Source organism: Chiloscyllium punctatum, chromosome 7, assembly GCF_047496795.1.
Source record: "Chiloscyllium punctatum isolate Juve2018m chromosome 7, sChiPun1.3, whole genome shotgun sequence".
In the NCBI taxonomy this organism is placed as follows: Eukaryota; Metazoa; Chordata; class Chondrichthyes; order Orectolobiformes; family Hemiscylliidae; genus Chiloscyllium; species Chiloscyllium punctatum.
Genome location: NC_092745.1, coordinates 81,621,543 through 81,638,326, shown reverse-complemented (window position 1 = coordinate 81,638,326; position 16,784 = coordinate 81,621,543). Strand labels below are relative to the sequence as shown.

The 16,784-nt window shown below is 40.7% G+C and overlaps 1 protein-coding gene across 7 annotated transcripts in view; it reads left to right on the top strand.

Moving 5' to 3' along the window:
- dab1a (DAB adaptor protein 1a) overlaps nucleotides 1–16,784 on the top strand; it is a 680,143-nt gene that overhangs the window by 632,321 nt on the left and 31,038 nt on the right. The gene's annotated exons all lie outside the window — the stretch shown is intronic.

The following is a 16,784-nucleotide window of genomic DNA, read 5'->3' as shown; positions in this document are numbered from 1 at the left end:
TTACTACAGCTTCTTGAGGCACCGGAGTCACTGGCAGAGGGGCAGAGGCAATGCTACCCACTCCCCAGCAGTGCCCAGAGAGAAGTCCACTTCCTTGTAAACTACACCTATGCCTCCTTACTATCCTGAGAAGTTCAAAGTCTTGACAGATACTCCAGGCATCTCACCTCCTCTTGCTTTGCCACTGCTGCATAGAGAAAGTGATAATAAGCACACATCTCTGACGTGAGCGGTCTGCTGAATCATACTCTCCACTATGTCATGATTTTCTCTGCATGGGAAACCGTTTGCATGCACCTCAGCAATATGAGGGTAAGTTTTCTCGCATTAAAAGGAACTTACCTCATGAGGTGGGCCTCCATTCTGCCAGAGTGGCGAGGAGAGAAGGAGTGGTGAACCGAGGGCTGCCGGAAAGGGTGCGTTTTCCCGCATTAAAAGGAACTGACCTCGCAAGTTGGGCCTCCATTTGCTGAGAGGTGCGAGGGAGGAGCGAAGGACTTCTGGGAAGTCATATATTTGTGCGGTTGCATTACCCGAAACACTACTCGGGTAGTGTCTCCCACCCATCCTCCTTCTCTAACCAAAAAAAAAGTTCTTTGCGCCAGATGGGTGAGGTGACGAGTTTATTTTTTATTCCTTATTTTTTCAACAGTCTCTTTGGGAATTTAGAATAGTGGGAATGGAAGTGAGGTCAGTTGAATGTTTCTCCTGCAGAATATGGGAGGTAAGGGTCATCACTAGTGAATCTGCTGTATACATCTGCGGGAAGTGCACCCAACTCCAACTCCTCGAAAACCACATTAGGGAACTGGAGCTGCAGCTGGATGCACTTCAGATCATTCGGGAGGCAGAGGAGGTTATTGAGAGGAATTACAGGGACGTAGTCACTCCTCAGTTACAAGAAAAAGGCAGATGGGTTACAGTTAGGAGACGGAAAGGGATCCCCTGTGGCCATTCCCCTCAACAATAAGTATACCGTTTTGGATACTGTTGGGGGGACGACTTACTGGGGAAAGCAGTGAGGAACAGGGCTCTAGCACAGAGTCTGTCCCTGCAGCTGGGAAGGGGGAAGAGGAGCAGAGCAGTAGTCATTGGGGACTCCACAATTAGGAGGACAGACAGGAGGTTCTGTGGGGATGAGAGAGACTCACGGTTGGTGTGTTGCCTCCCAGGTGCCAGGGTTCGTGATGCCTCTGATCGTGTTTTTGGGATCCTTAATGGGGAGGGGGAGCAGCCCCAAGTCATTGTCCACATAGGCACCAACGACATAGGTAGGAAGAGAAATGTGGATTTAAGGCAGAAATTCAGGGAGCTAGGATGGAAGCTTAGAGCTAGGACGAACAGAGTTGTTGTCTCTGGTTTGTTGCCCGTGCCACGTGCTGGTGAGGTAAGGAATAGGGAGAGAGAAGTTGAACATGTGGCTACAGGGATGGTGCAGGAGGGACAGTTTTGGATTCTTGGATAATTGGGGCTCTTTCTGGGGTAGGTGGGACCTCTACAAGTAGGATGGTCTTCATCTGAACCAGAGGGGTACCAATATCTGGGGGGGGGGGGGGTTGGTGGGGAAAGAATTCGCTAAGGCTATTGGGGTGGGTTTAAACTAATCCAGCATGGGGATGGGAACCAAAATTGTAGTTCAAGTATAGAAAAGGTTGAGAGTAGGGGAGGTCCAAAATCAAATTTCAGGGACACAAGATGGCACTGGCAAGCAAGAGGTTGGTTTGAAGTGTGTCTACTTCAATGTCAGGAGCAGCCAGAATAAGGTGGATGAACTTTCAGCATGGGTTGGTACCTAGGACTTCGATGTTGTGGCCATTTCGGAGACATGGATAGAGCAGGGACAGGAATGATTGTTGCAGGTTCCAGGATTTAGATGTTTCAGTAAGAACAGAGAAGATGGTAAAAGAGGGGGAGGTGTGGCATCATTGGTCAAGGACAGTATTGCAGTTGCAGAAAGGATATTTGGGGACTCGTCAACTGAGGTAGTATTGGTTGAGGTTAGAAGCAGGAAAGGAGAGGTCAACCTGTTGGGAGTTTTCTATAGGTCTCCGAATCGTTCCAGAGATGTAGAGGAAAAGATAGCAAAGATGATTCTCGATAGGAGTGAGAGAGACAGGGTAGTTGTCATGGGGGACTTCAACTTTCCAAATATTGACTGGGAACACTATAGTACGAGTACTATAAATGGTTCAGTTTTTGTCCAGTATGTGCAGGAGGGCTTCCTGACACAGTATGTAGACAGGCCAACAAGAGGCGAAGCCACATTAGATTTGGTACTGGGTAATGAGCCCGGCCAGGTGTTAGACTTGGAAGTAGGTGAGCCCTTTGGTGGTAGCGATCTCAATTCTGTTATGTTTACTTTAGTGATAGAAAGGGATAGGTGTATACCACTGGGCAAGAGTTACAGCTGGGGGAAAGGTAATTACGATGCAATTAGGCAAGATTTAGGAAGCATAGGATGGGGAAGGAAACTGCAGGGGATGGGCACATTAGAAATTTGGAGCTTATTCAAGGAAAAGCTCCTGAGTGTCCTAGATAAGTATGTACCTGTCAGGCAGGGAGGAAGCTGTAGAGCACGGGAGCCATGGTTTACGAAGGATGTGGAATCTCTGGTCAAGAGGAAGAAGAAGGTTTATGTTAGGATGAGATGTGAAGGCTCAGTTAGGGTGCTTAAGGGTTACAAGGTAGCCAGGAAAGACTTAAAGAGAGAGCTCAGAAGAGCCAGGAGGAGACATGAGAAGTTGTTGGTGGATAGGATCAGGGTAAACCCTAAGGCTTTCTATAGGTATTTAAGGAATAAAAGAATGACGAGAGTAAGATTAGGGCCAAACAAGGATAGTAGTGGGAAGTTGTGCGTGGAGTCAGAGGAGATAGGGGAAGCACTAAATGAATATTTTTCGACAGTATTCACTCTATAAAATGGCAATGTTGTCGAGGAGAATACTAAGATACAGGCTACTAGACTAGGTGGGATTGAGGTTCACAAGAAAAAGGTATTAGAAATCCTGCAGAATGTGAAAATAGATAAGTCCCCTGGGCCGAATGGGATTTATCCTAGGATCCTTTGGGAAGCCATGGAGGAGATTGCCGAGCCTTTGACATTAATTGTTAAATCCTGTAGTCATTGTCTACAGGAATAATGCCAGAAGACTGGAGGATAGAAAATGTGGTTCCCCTGTTCAAGAAGGGGAGTAGAGACAACCCTGGTAATTATAGACCAGTGAGTCTTACTTCAGTTGTTGGTAAAGTGTTGGAAAAGGTTATAAGAGATAGGATTTATAATCATCTAGAAAAGAATAATTTGATTGGGGATAGTCAGCACGGTTTTGTGAAGGGTAGGTCGTGCCTCACATACCTTGTCGAGTTCTTTGAGAAGGTGACCACATAGGTAGATGAGAGTAAATCGGTTAATGTGGTGTATATGGATTTCAGCAAGGCGTTTTATAAGGTTCCCCACAGTAGGCTATTGTACAAAATGCGGAGGAATGGGATTGTGGGAGATATAGCAGTTTGGATCAGTAATTGGCTTGCTGAAAGAAGACAGTGGGTGGTGGTTGATGGGAAATGTTCATCCTGGAGTCCAGTTACTAGTACCGCAAGGGTCGGTGTTGGGTCCACTGCTGTTCACCATTTTTATGAATGACCTGGATGAGGGCGTAGAAGGGTGGGTTAGTAAATTAGCAGACGACACTAAGGTCAGTGGAGTTGTGGATAGTGACGAAGGATGTTGTAGGTTACAGAGAGACATAGATAAGCTGCAGAGCTGGGCTGAGAGGTGGCAAATGGAGTATAATGTGGACAAGTGTGAGGTGATTCACTTTGGTCAGAGTAACCGGAATGCAAAGTACTGGGCTAATGGTAAGATTTTTGGTAGTGGAGATGAGCAGAGAGATCTTGGTGTCCAGGTACACAGATCCTTGAAAGTTGCCACCCAGGTTGACAGGGTTGTTAAGAAGGCATACAGTGTCTTAGCTTTTATTAATAGAGGGATCGAGTTCCAGAGCCATGAGGTTATGCTACAACTGTACAAAACTCTGGTGTGGCCGCACTTGGAGTATTATGTACAGTTCTGGTCACCGCATTATAAGAAGGATGTGGAAGCTTTGGAAAGTGTGCAGAGGAGATTTACTAGGATGTTGCCTGGAATGGAGGGAAGGTCTTATGAGGAAAGGCTGAGGGACTTGAGGCTGTTTTTATTGGAGAGAAGAAGGTTGAGAGGTGACTTAATAGAGACATATAAGATAATCAGAGGATTAGATAGGGTGGACAGGGTGAGCCTTTTTCCAAGTATGGTGATGGCGAGCATAAGGGGGCATAGCTTTAAATTGAGGGGTGATAGATATAGGACAGATGTCAGAGATAGTTTCTTTACTCAGAGAGTAGTAAGGGTATGGAATGCTTTGCCTGCAACAGTAGTCGATTCGCCAACCTTAAGTGCATTTAAGTCATCATTGGACAAGCATATGGACGTACATAGAATAGTGTAGGTTAGATGGGCTTCAGATTGGTATGACTGGTTGGCGCAACATCCAGGGCCGAAGGGCCTGTACTGCGCTGTTATGTTCTATGAAACCATTAATGGCTTAGCTATATTCTTCCAACAGTAACCGTCCAGTAATCTTGACTTTTTCCTTCATGTTATCTCCTCAATTTTCCTATGGTGACAAGCATAGCAATGTTATGTCCACAGCTGATGGCACTACTGAACAAATCACAATAGATCATGATTATCTTAGTTAATATGGCGGTGTGGTCATTCACTGAAAGATAATTTCACAATGCTACAGAGTTTTTTTTTATAACAGCAGAACAGATTTTTATCACAGATATATATTTTTTTAAAAAGATATTCAGATACAGGCAGCTGTTAGGAAAGAAAAAAATCCAACAAAACAAAGCCTAATCTATTCCCCAAAACCATTGGATTATTGCAATTCAAATCCGGAGAAATGATTTCTCCATCTCAAAATCTTTGAGTTTAATGTTGTTGATTTTCCACAGTTCTTTTCTGTGAACTGAAGACTTTATATAAGAATACTCAAAACTAAAAGTTTAGAATTTTTCAGCTTTTGAATATCCTGAAGACTTCGAGCTAAGCACCCTGGGTCTGAATGATATAGGCAATAACTTTTCTACTGAGGTAACTGTGTTTTCTCTGAACTGTTCTAGATTTATTTTTAGGAGGACAGCTATACTTACTTCTGACCCCAGTCATGTCTTCTCCAAATTGTCGTAATACATTTACCTTCTGGATTTTCTAAGGTAAAACAATCCTTGATTATCCTTAACCAAAAACAAGCAAATGGTCTTCACTATTGACCACGTGCTGTAAAAGCAGCACAATACAAATAATCTTCCATTGATTTTCCATGAGTCCCTGCTCTCTGACACAATGCTTGTCCCAGTGGCATCCTAACTATCCATGATGGGGACAAACAAATAGCTCCTTAATGCAGCCACCCTTAAGAAACCTAGTTCAATAATGATACTGAAGTCTGTCACTGAGATGCAGTCGTCCCCCCCTGGCACATCATGCTAAAGCCTATTTCCATTACTACTAACTAGGGATCATTCCCTGTCCACCACACTCACCATACAGTGTTACCACATGAAATGCCATGGTGGACTAAATAAGGTCATTGATGCACGTATGGCGCTGCATTCAGGTTGTTTGGGCTGACCTGGAGGACAGTCAGCAGGGAATGTAAGCCTGTTGCCCTTTAAATGAGGCACTAGTACTTGCTACAGTGTCAGTTGCTGCAGCTTCTACTGTCCTGTTTCCTAACTCTACCCTGTGAATGGATGACCCTCGTGTCTACTCATCATTAATTGGCTGATAATTTCACATGTTACCAGCTAATTAATGCCTACTTGAAACCTGCACCCACTTCTATTCCTGATCTTGGGGGCCTGATTATCCACAAAATCCAACTCATGCAGAAAGAATATCTACTCAAAAAGAAAGCAAGAGGAGGGAACACAAAAGCAATCACTAAAAGACTTGATGAAATGTTTTCTGCTGCCATCTTGGCTTCGAAGTTGGTGTGAGGAAATAATATTAATTTTTCCAGTATAATTATATGAAAAGTAAACAATTTCATAAGAAAACCAAGTAGATTTTCCTTTTCTGTGTTTTGAATCTTTTCAAAAACGATTTTTTTCCTTCAAGAATTTATTGCTGGTATTTCAGTTCACCACCTTCTCCTGAAATTTCTTATTTATTGCCATAAAATTGGACAGCTTCTAACCTCATGGTCTGCACATGATCAAAAGAGTCTTACTTTCAATCCATGTTTTTTTTTTAAATGTTACGCTTCTCTACAATTTTCTTCTGTGTTTATTTGTTATTGATTTTTTTCTTCATGTGTAGTTTCTGGGTCATTAGCCCTGATTTTTCAACTGACCTTTGTCATTATTCCCTGCTGATATTCCAGATTTATTTTATATGTCCTTGTTCACATCTTATTTCTAGTTTCTGCTGGAGTTTTGTGCCTTTCTTTTCTCTGTAGATGTGTGATGGACACAGATGTTAACCTAAAAAAAAATCCCAAAAACCTGACAGTATTAAAAAGCTGACACAGCCTGTAGAAAGCCAGCAACTCAAAAGAAGCCTCAGATGGGACCATAAAGTATGCAAAAATCAAACATGCAAATGATTATAAATGTTTGCCTCAAATATCAGATTATATCCTAGGACTAAATTATGCAATAATATAAATAATGGCAGATTGTGGAATAATGTATTATTTTCAAATTACTGAAATATAAATTATTTTAAGATTATTTCACATTACTCATAAGGTATAATCAAAAAAATACTATTCTTTAACATTTCTGATATAAGTTACTTAATAACAAATTTGGAAACACATCTTACAAATTATATGTTTAGTAACACACAAGCTAAATATTAGCTTGGCTGGCCCTGTTAAAACATTTTATTTTCTATTTAAGTTAAGATTTTCCCTCATCTCTCAAATATTTAATAAAATTATATTTGTATTGTTAGTCTACCAGATTCTCAGGATGTAATCTTCTATATTTATCCTGTGCTAAAATAGTAGAAAAAAATTTGGTGATTGGAAAGCTGATTCACCAAAACATTTTTCCACAGCCACAGCAAAATGTCTCATCAGTAGGTCTCACATCCAATCAGGGTGAGTGAGCTGGATGAAATGCTGAAGCAAGAGAGAAATCCTGGAAATGTACACAATTATAAGATTGAGTGGTATTCAAGAAACTATTGGGAAGCAAGAAGCTGCAGACAGGAGTCAAAATATGGGAAAGCCAGTCTTCTGTTCTTGGTCTCATGCTTGAAGGTTGTGTCAATTTCAGTGAGACAGTAAACCTCTTTCCTGAGAATGGTAGCAGGAAGCCAGCCAGCCTCACCAAGCACCTGTAGCTGTTAGTAACAGAGCTATTGCAGCAAGAGGGTGATACGCAGGCCCTGAGTCAAGTGGCAGGTTTTAGAATTCAGTGGCATCCTGAGGTCTAACAAGATGTTTGGCTCTAATTTGCAGCTTGCAGGCATCATTTCATCACTTCCCAGGTGTTCTCCTGCACAACATTCCTCTCGTTAGCGCATTTTGCTGTTACACAGATATCTTTCACTCCAGTCCACTCCTCAAATCTCCATCTGAATATACAACACTCAAGCTCCCTGTCATGCCACAGTCTTCTCATGCCTGATCATCACAGCTCTATCACCAATAGTTCTCCCCCTGCACATGTAACATTTTGCCTTTTTTCATTGCAGAAGAAGAAAGTCCATAGCCCAGCCAGGGAGGCAACCAGGGTGGACCAATAGACATGGCCACCTGAACCACAATGTAAGAAAAAGAACTGCCCTGGCCCTAGTGGTAGATGTTGGAGTGGACAGAGACCAGGTTATTAATTGAGATTAAGGAATAACCTGAGGAGTTCTCAATACTCTATCAGACTACACCATCATGTTACTCCTATGCACAGTAACACAATGCAGAGAACACACAGTTTGTCAGGTACATCACAGATAAACAGATATGTGTTACATGTGCGCAGAATGTGGTAGACGCAGACAACACAGTGGAAAGTTCCTGTTGAAAGGTGCAGGACTTTGTACAGTCTGCTCAGCTTTGCACAAATGCTAAGGCTTCAGAGTTATTGACAAAATTAGAGTTTGTGGAACAGTAATGAGAAATGTGTGTTTCTGTCAGTATTTCCAAAAGCACTGTGCATCCTCATGCAGAAATTGAAGGAGGCCATCTTTAGCATGAGTGTCATGATGTCCCAGAATTTTGCACTGATGACCACCTGAAGAGTGGCCAAACATATGGAGGATGAAGTATGGCAGACAACTGAATGCATCCTGAACTACATCTGTGCTTCTACAATCTGAAGAAGGACTCAAAATGTTAACTCTGGTCTCACTCTCTCACACAGGTGCTACTAGACCAACTGAGATTTTCCAGCATTTTCTGTTTTAGTTTGTTATGCAGTTAATCACTTGACTTTTTTTGTCTTCAAAAAATAATGTAGCTCCTCATGAGATATATAAAAAGCTTTAAAGGTTCAGACATTTTTGCTGAATTCCTTGATAAGTTTAACTTAGTTCTTCCTTTACCTTCCTCCCTGTACTGATCTCTCCTTTTAAACTCATGGGCCTGAGTTGGAATAGGGTTCCACATGATGCTATCTGTTGTAAGATGCCTTATTGAAACCACTATCTTTCAGACCTTTTCAGACACTTGCACATTCTTACTTGCCATCAACAATTACTAAAGGAGCCAAGGGGTAGGAACCTTTGCTATCTATTCCCCTCCAGAACTTTGTGTAACCTTTAACACTGACTGCTGCTTCAATTTAGGCAGATGTTTCAAAGGTTTACCTTTGAATTCCTCATTTCTGTAATTAATTCCACAGTGTGTTAAACCTGGGACCTGTTATAACCAGGTGAGAAGGGGTGAATGAGCTCCCCGTTTTTTAATTCCCTTGGTTCACCACAATGAAGTTTTTAAAATTCTTTTAAACATGCGACTATATTACACTTCACATGCAGTTTATTAGTTCAAAAATGAAGGAACCAATTAAAAATGTTTTTTTGACTGAAAGAAAGTGAAATTTTATTGCTTACAAATCAGAAGTGGCTCTGATACAAAAAGCAAGACCATGAATATGCAGTTTAAAGGTTTCTTACACTCCCTGAGGTATTAGGCCTGAATTGCAGTTCATCGTGTATATCTACTCCTGACTTTATTGTGGTTTTTCAGGCTGAACAGTCGCGAGGCCTGCTTCATCCCAATGTAAAGTTTCTAGTAAGGTGTAAGTCAATGCTGGAGATGTGGATCTGAGTAACTTGTTTCAATCATTTTGATAACATGTTAATTTCAAGTCAAACTGAGTCTTGCTCAGTAATGGTTTCATGTACTGGCTCAACCTGTGGTCAGATGAGCAGAGCAGTCATCTTAAGTCAGTGTTTTTAAACCATGTTTTAAATCCATGAAAGGTCCCAAGTGTAAAAAAAATCAGATAATGAAAATCAAAATTTGATAGCCCAGTTTAACGATGATCAGATTTTGTGTCTATCGCTCAGTTTCTCAGCACATTTAATCCAGAAACTTGCTGGTGGTATGTTTCAGTACGACACCATGCAGCCTATTTAATCTAAGATTTCTCTAGGTCTCCGGCTCAGTAACACACAATACAGAACATTTAATCTGCGATCGTGCTGCCTGCGTGAATTAGACTCAAATGATGTGCTTACCTGTTGGGATCAATGTATTTGCATTGATGCTTCAAATCTCAGATCATATGATGCTTTTAAACATATGAATAATTGCTGTAACTACAGAGTTTGAGGAATTGGCAGAGTCAGTTGCAGTTTAAATTGGACTTTCCTGAGGAGAAATTTCTCTTACTGTTCTGAATCTCTTGAGAACAGTAGCTACACCTTCCACCTTCATTAAAGCAGAGTTCCTGCTAACTAAAGGAGGCAATGAACAATAAAAGAATGACAATTAAAGCAATTAAGAGTCGTACCTCCTTTCAATCATCAAATTGATACTTCAGTAAGAGCACCTCGTTTTATTGGACATGAAAAAATCAATTTTGAATTGAGTTGCATCATATTTGTTGCTGAAGTAAATATATTATAAATTAAGATTAGTTTTATTCCTGAGCAATTACAGCACTGGCTCTCAGCCAGTTCCAAACACAGTTTCAATTTTCAGTGCACAGATTTCGTTACAAAATAAGGTCCATTTCTCAAACATGAAAATAACCTTACTCCTACAGAACGGTTGGACCATTGGTAGTGATTGATTAACACCTGAAAAAGATTGATAAGGTTTATGCCCCTTATTAAATAGATTAGCTGTCTGCAGCATGGAGAATGTAGTAAAGTAAGGAACACGAGCCTTAAAAAAACCCAAAGACCTGGGGATTCTGGAAATCTGAAACAAGAGCTGAAATTGCTGGAAAAATTCAGCATCTGTGGAGAGCAAGCACAATTAATATTGTGAGTCCAGTAACCCTTCTTCAGAACTCAGACGATTAGTATACTGCCAGCATTACAACATACGGCACTTTGCACCCAATTATTTCATAAAACTTTATAAAAGGACATTTTATTTAAGTGCTTTATAACTTCTCCTAAACTTGTCCTTTTTCATATAGAACTTGTGTTTGCACATTACAATCAACTCTTCAAATCACTACATATTTAATTTTCCAACTGTCCGAAAGAAAATCTGATAAAACTATTGATGAAATTACCAATAGGTGTAATTCTGTCATCTGCCAGTGCTCAATTGAATTCAGTGGAGTCCAATAACTTTGCAAAGGAAATTTGAACTGTCAGTTATTAAACTGAAAGAGCTATGCCACAGGATTTCACATTTAAACAAAAAAATCTTTGCTGTGCAAGGGTGAAACAAAGCAAATGCTGCTAACTTTGCACTATATTTCATAAACACTTATTCTTCAAGCCTAAAGGTTCAACAGAACACTGCCTCTTCTGCTGTTAGTTCCATCTAAGAATTCCCCAATACTTTAAAGGGTCTTAATGGTTCGTTTACTTCTCTTGGAACCAAACAATGGTGTTTCACAGCTTTTAGAAATTGATTTTGATTCACTTCAATCACTTCAAATTCTACGTGATTTGAGATTTTTTGGGGTCATTCCACAAGCATTAGATGTGGCAACCCTCCTAAAAGACCTCACAATTGTTGATGACCTCTGGATTTCCTCACCTCAGCTCTGTGTAGTCTTACTGCACTATTGCTTAAATCTCCCTTGGTTTCTGATAGCACTCTGCTATTTGTCTATTGCTCCAGTAGGCTCTAGTTTTGCTTGTCTCAAACCTGTTTCCAAGGCTGACTTCAACTGCCTTTCCTGTGCAAAATCACATAGATGAAACCAAGCCAAAAGGTTATCTCCTTGCATAATCGATTTTCATAGCACTTTGTCATTACTGGAATGTTCCAGGTAGAAATTTAAATGATTTAGCACCAACTCTTCAAACCTTCCATTTGATCTGCAAGGTGGATGCTTTAAGATCTCCTCTTGTTTACCAATTGTTTTCCAATTTTCTTTGATCTGGACAATTGCATGAATAATGTAAACCTCTAATAAGAATGACTGCAATCTTACCAGGCTTACTAAGAAGCTAAAAGAAAACCACGTGCTATTTATTGTTCTCGCACCTCTAGCTCTAACACCTTAAAGTAGTGTGAACCATTTTTTGAACTGTAATTATCTTTGGCATATTTAGCAATTTCTCAAATTAGATTCTTTCATTTGTCTTAATTTTCAAAACTAAAATCGCAAGCTACAAGTTATATCCCTAAAATATTTGAATCGTGAAATTACATACTTAATTACATGGTGGAGGAGAGGGGGGAAATGGTGGCAATTTAAAACTAAATTATAAATCTTGGCACTTTATCTCTGGAGCAACAGAACCAACTGATATTGTTAAGTAGAAGAGTGATGGACATGCAAATCATACTTAGTTTAGTGCATTAGGGTATATTAGATTAAATAGTGCATTGAGATGGAAGATGGTCAGGAAGATTATGACAAAAATTTAGCTGCAAGGGGAGGTAGTTGTATCATGGTATTCTTACCTAGCCTGTCTTATTTGTGACTCCGGACTCACAAAAATGTATTTTACTGTTAATTGCCCTCTGAAATGGCCAAGAGAGCCAATCAGATCAACGCCAATTAGGATGGCCAACAAAGGCTAGCCTTGCCAGTATGCCCCAGCCACATGATTTTTTTTTAATAAAGATTATAAATGTGTAAAATAGTATTTTGGACTTTATGCCTACAACCATATGCTGAGGACAGATATAGACTGTGAAAAGCTTAGGGGACAATGGGTGGATGCTCTGACATTTTGTTTTCTCTACAGTATTACTCCTGTGTTTCACCATGGATCAAATTTCTGCAGCAGTCCCTCAAGTTGTCTTCTATCTACATAGTTGTTTCTTTTACTTTCATTTGTCAGCTTGTTACCAATTTGTTTGCATCATACCTTTGAAGATAGAACTTATATGACATATTTCCAAGAGAAATAAAATACATTTGAGATAATTAATGTAAGATGTTATATCAGTATATCTGGAGAAATATATATCATTAATAAACCTGGAGGAAAAAAAAAGAACCGAATTATCCTTGATTTTAGGACTGACAAGTTGATCTAAATATTTCTAAGGATGTTAACTCTAGATGAAACTAGATGAGGCATTTCAGTAGCTATTAGCATATCCAAGCTCAACTCTTCGATAATGCCAATCACTACTAGCTTTTGGTTAGGATTATTTGTTTCCAACATTCTCTTTCCTTGACTGAAACTAAAGGCCCATTTGGTCTACAATTGTAACAGGAAACCACTAGGGTTGTTTAATGTGAATCATAAACACAATATAGTTTCTTATATGATAGCAGTCAGAAACAGGTAGTAAGTTAGATGTTATTCCGAAGATTATGAGAATATCTATGGATTTGGGTCTTCACTCTACAAAATCCTAAAATATTGTGCCTTTCCAATTCCCAGTCATTATGACATCATCAGATTGGGTTGAGCTTAATGCATTCTCAAGCATTAACTCTTTCAAAAACATTACCTTATGCAGGAGCAAGTACCCTGCTCTCCCTTCTTTACCAGAGATGATATGTGGTCATCCAATTGGAGAAGTTGTTTCCTAATAAAAACATTAGCAAATTATATCTCAAGATCTTCCACACTCAAGGGTCCCTGATATTGAAATAAGTTTCAGAGCAGATTCAGACTGTTGAATGTATATGAAAAGCACATGTGTACATCGCTTGTTCCTGTTTTTAAAGTGCATTAGTCATCTTTTATCATAAATGGAAGTACAAGTGCTATAAATTCTATTGTCACACTCTGAGAACTAGGTATGTATAATAGAAGAGCCTATTATAACGGTGGCTCAATGGTTAGCGCTGCTGCCTCACAACACCAGCGACCTGGGTTTCATTCCAGCATTGGGTGACTGTTTGTGTGGAGTTTGCACATTCTCCCTGTGTCTGCATGAGTCTCCCCTGGGTGCTCTGGTTTCCTCTGACAGTCCAAAGATGTGCAGGTTAGGTGAACTGGCCATGCTAAATTGCCCATAGTGTCCAGAGATGTGTAGGTTAGGTGCATTAGTCAGGGAAGGCTTTTATATTTGGGCAATCTCTGCAATAAAATATTTCTGAATCCTATGTCCAGCTGTTCTTATTTCCTTTAAAGAATATGTCTGTTTCTGTGTGGTGGGGTGGGATGGGGTTTGGTGTGGACCTAACTTATGATCTGCTTCTATATTCTTCTAAAACATTTATGAAATTCACTGAAAATAAATGGCAGTTTTATTAATCATATTTACTCTGTTATCTAAGCAACTGTTACATTTGAGAAAGACAACATAAAATGGTATATTAATAAGGCATAGCACTTTGCAGCATTCAAAGTGGTTCTGGCTGTGTAATTTCCTTGAGATGTCAAGATGATGCACTCAGCTCTTTGTTAGTATTAGCATTTAATGAGCATCCGTATACTGGTGAGTGGAGCGCAGTGTGTGTATTTAACCACCCATGAACAGAGCTTCACTTTCCTCACCAAGAGGTAACATAGATGTAGCAGCATCATTCAGGTTGGTTGACCCCATGTCGGGAAAAAAAATTAAAACAATTTCCTAAGTCTGAACAACCCACTTAAATTGTAATCCTGTATTGGTTTCAAAAGTAATGGGTTGCTGATTAACTGGTATGAAACATCACTGGTAATTTGCTGTTAATATCTGCTGCAGACTCTTAGTAATTTCTCCCTATTTCCAACTTATGGACCATCGAACTACAGTTCATAAGTGAAATACTTTGCATTGGACAGTCCAGTTGTGATTATGAGCTGGCTCATGCAGATTGCAACTCCATCACTTTTCATACAAAAGAAGAGAGCTCTACATCTTTGATAATAAACTCTGATCAGGGTTCCTTCAAAACTGCAGAGCTTTACTATCATTCTGGCATTTCTGTTATACTGCTAAACTGTCATGACCCCTTTTCACAGCAGTCAAATGCATATCTTGGAATTTAAAGGTCCAGAGTCACAGCTAACTATTTTGATAGCTGCTGTCAAAGTAAGTAAGCAAGCTAAGTGTGAAGTTAGGGTGATGGGAGGGTCACAGGTAGGGTGCCAAATAAACCATGTGCCAAAAAAGTATGGTGCCATATAAGTAAGGTCACTTGGTCAAGTGCCAGATAAGTATGGAGCTTCGGGATTGAAGGTGATTTAACAGTTTGGATCAGAAATTGGCTAGCTGAAAGAAGACAGAGGGTGATGGTCGATGGAAAATGTTCATCCTGGAGATCAGTTACCAGTGATGTGCCACAAGGATCTGTTTTGGGGCCACTGCTGTTTGTCATTTTTATAAATGAACTGGATGTGGGCGTAGAAGGAGGGGTGAGCAAATTTGCGGATGACACTAAAGTAGGCAGAGTTGTGGATAGTGTCGAAGGATGTTGTGGGTTACAGAGGGACTTAGATAAGATGCAGAGCTGGACTGACAAGTGACAAATGGAGTTTAATGCTGAAAAATATGAGGTAGTTCAGTTCGGAAGAAGTAACAGGAATGCAGAGTACTGGGCTAATGGTAAAATTCTTGGCAGTGTAGATGAACAGAGAGATCTCTGCGTCCAGGTGCATAAATCCCTGAAAGTTGCCACCCAGGTTGATACAGTTGTTAAGAAGACAAATGGTGTGTTGGCATTTTTTGGTAGAGGGATTGCATTTTGGAGCCATGATGTCATGCATTAGCTGTACAAGACACTGGTAAGACTGCACCTGGAGTTTTGCGTATCGTTCTGGTCACCAATTATAGGAAGGATGTGGAAGCTTTGGAAGGGGTTCAGAGGAGATTTACCAGGATGTTGCCTGATATAGAAGGAAGATCTTACAAGGAAAGACTGAGGGAACTGAGGCTGATTTCATTGGAGATAGAAGGTTGACAGGTGACTTAATCGAGGCATACAAAATAATCAGACGGTTAGATAGGGTGGACAGTGCAAACCTTTTTCCTCAGATGGTGAAGGCTAACATGAGAGGATATAGCTTTAAACTGAGGGGTGATAAATTTAGGACAGATATCAGGGGTAGTTTCTTCACTCAGAGAGCAGTAGGGGCATGGCACGGCCTGCCCACAACAGTAGTAGACTCGCCGATGCTAAGGGCATTTAAACGGGCATTGGACATACATATGGATAATAATGAAACATTGTAGGTTAGATGGGCATCAGATTAATTTTGGATTAGTGGTGCTGGAAGAGCACAGCAGTTCAGGCAGCATCCAAGTAGCTTCAGATTAATTTCACAGGTCAGCGCAACATCGAGGGCCGAAGGGCTTGTACTGTGCTGTAACGTTCAATGTTCTATGCTCTATAAGTAGGATGCTGGCTTGGTAATGTGTCTGGATGTCAGGTAAATGGATGTCAGCTGGATTGAGTGCAACATGTATGGGACCAGATAACTCATGCAATATTCAGGGTGAATCGAGGTGGGCAGGTAAAACCGGATCCCGTGAATGTTGGTAAGGTGGTGGGTGTTGGGTCAACAGTGGGGTTTGGATTCAGCAAAGATGAAGACGGGGCATTATTTCTCAGGAATTGAGCCACATCAGGTCTGGAGCAGAGAAAGCGAGGGACAGGGGTAAGGGGAATGGATCCAGAGTGGAATAAGTTGAGATAGGGAAGAGGAGAGTTCTCTGGAGTCTGTGAAGAAGGATAAGGTTCCAGGGTGGTGTTGATGAAGAGGGGGTTATGTCCCAGGGACTGAAACTGGTGTCAATTCCAGTGGTTGAAAGGGGGCTGGGTAAAGAGCAGGGAAGGGTTTTTTTTCGGAGATTGTCAGGGAAGGGGCAATGAAGAGGGGGTTTAGTCTGTTTGAAGAGCTGGTCAGATTTGGAGTGGATAGAGAATCACTGCAGATTTAATGCCACTATTGCTCTAAAGGTTGAAAATAATGTCTATGAGCCATGTTATATTAATCGATAATTCTTAAGAGGGAAGGCAGCTCACACCAAACAGCAATGCTGACAATGGAGGGGAGGGGTTAGTGCAACAGCAAGGAGCATGGGAAGAGAGAAAGCAGACTCCTGAGCACCATTGACCACTCTAATAAGGGCATGAGTACAGAAAGCACTGGAGCTATTTCCAGATGAAAAAATGACATTGCATCCATCTTTCACCATCCCACCTACGTTTCCCTCAGCCCTACACCCCCATTTATCTGTCCACATTCCTAA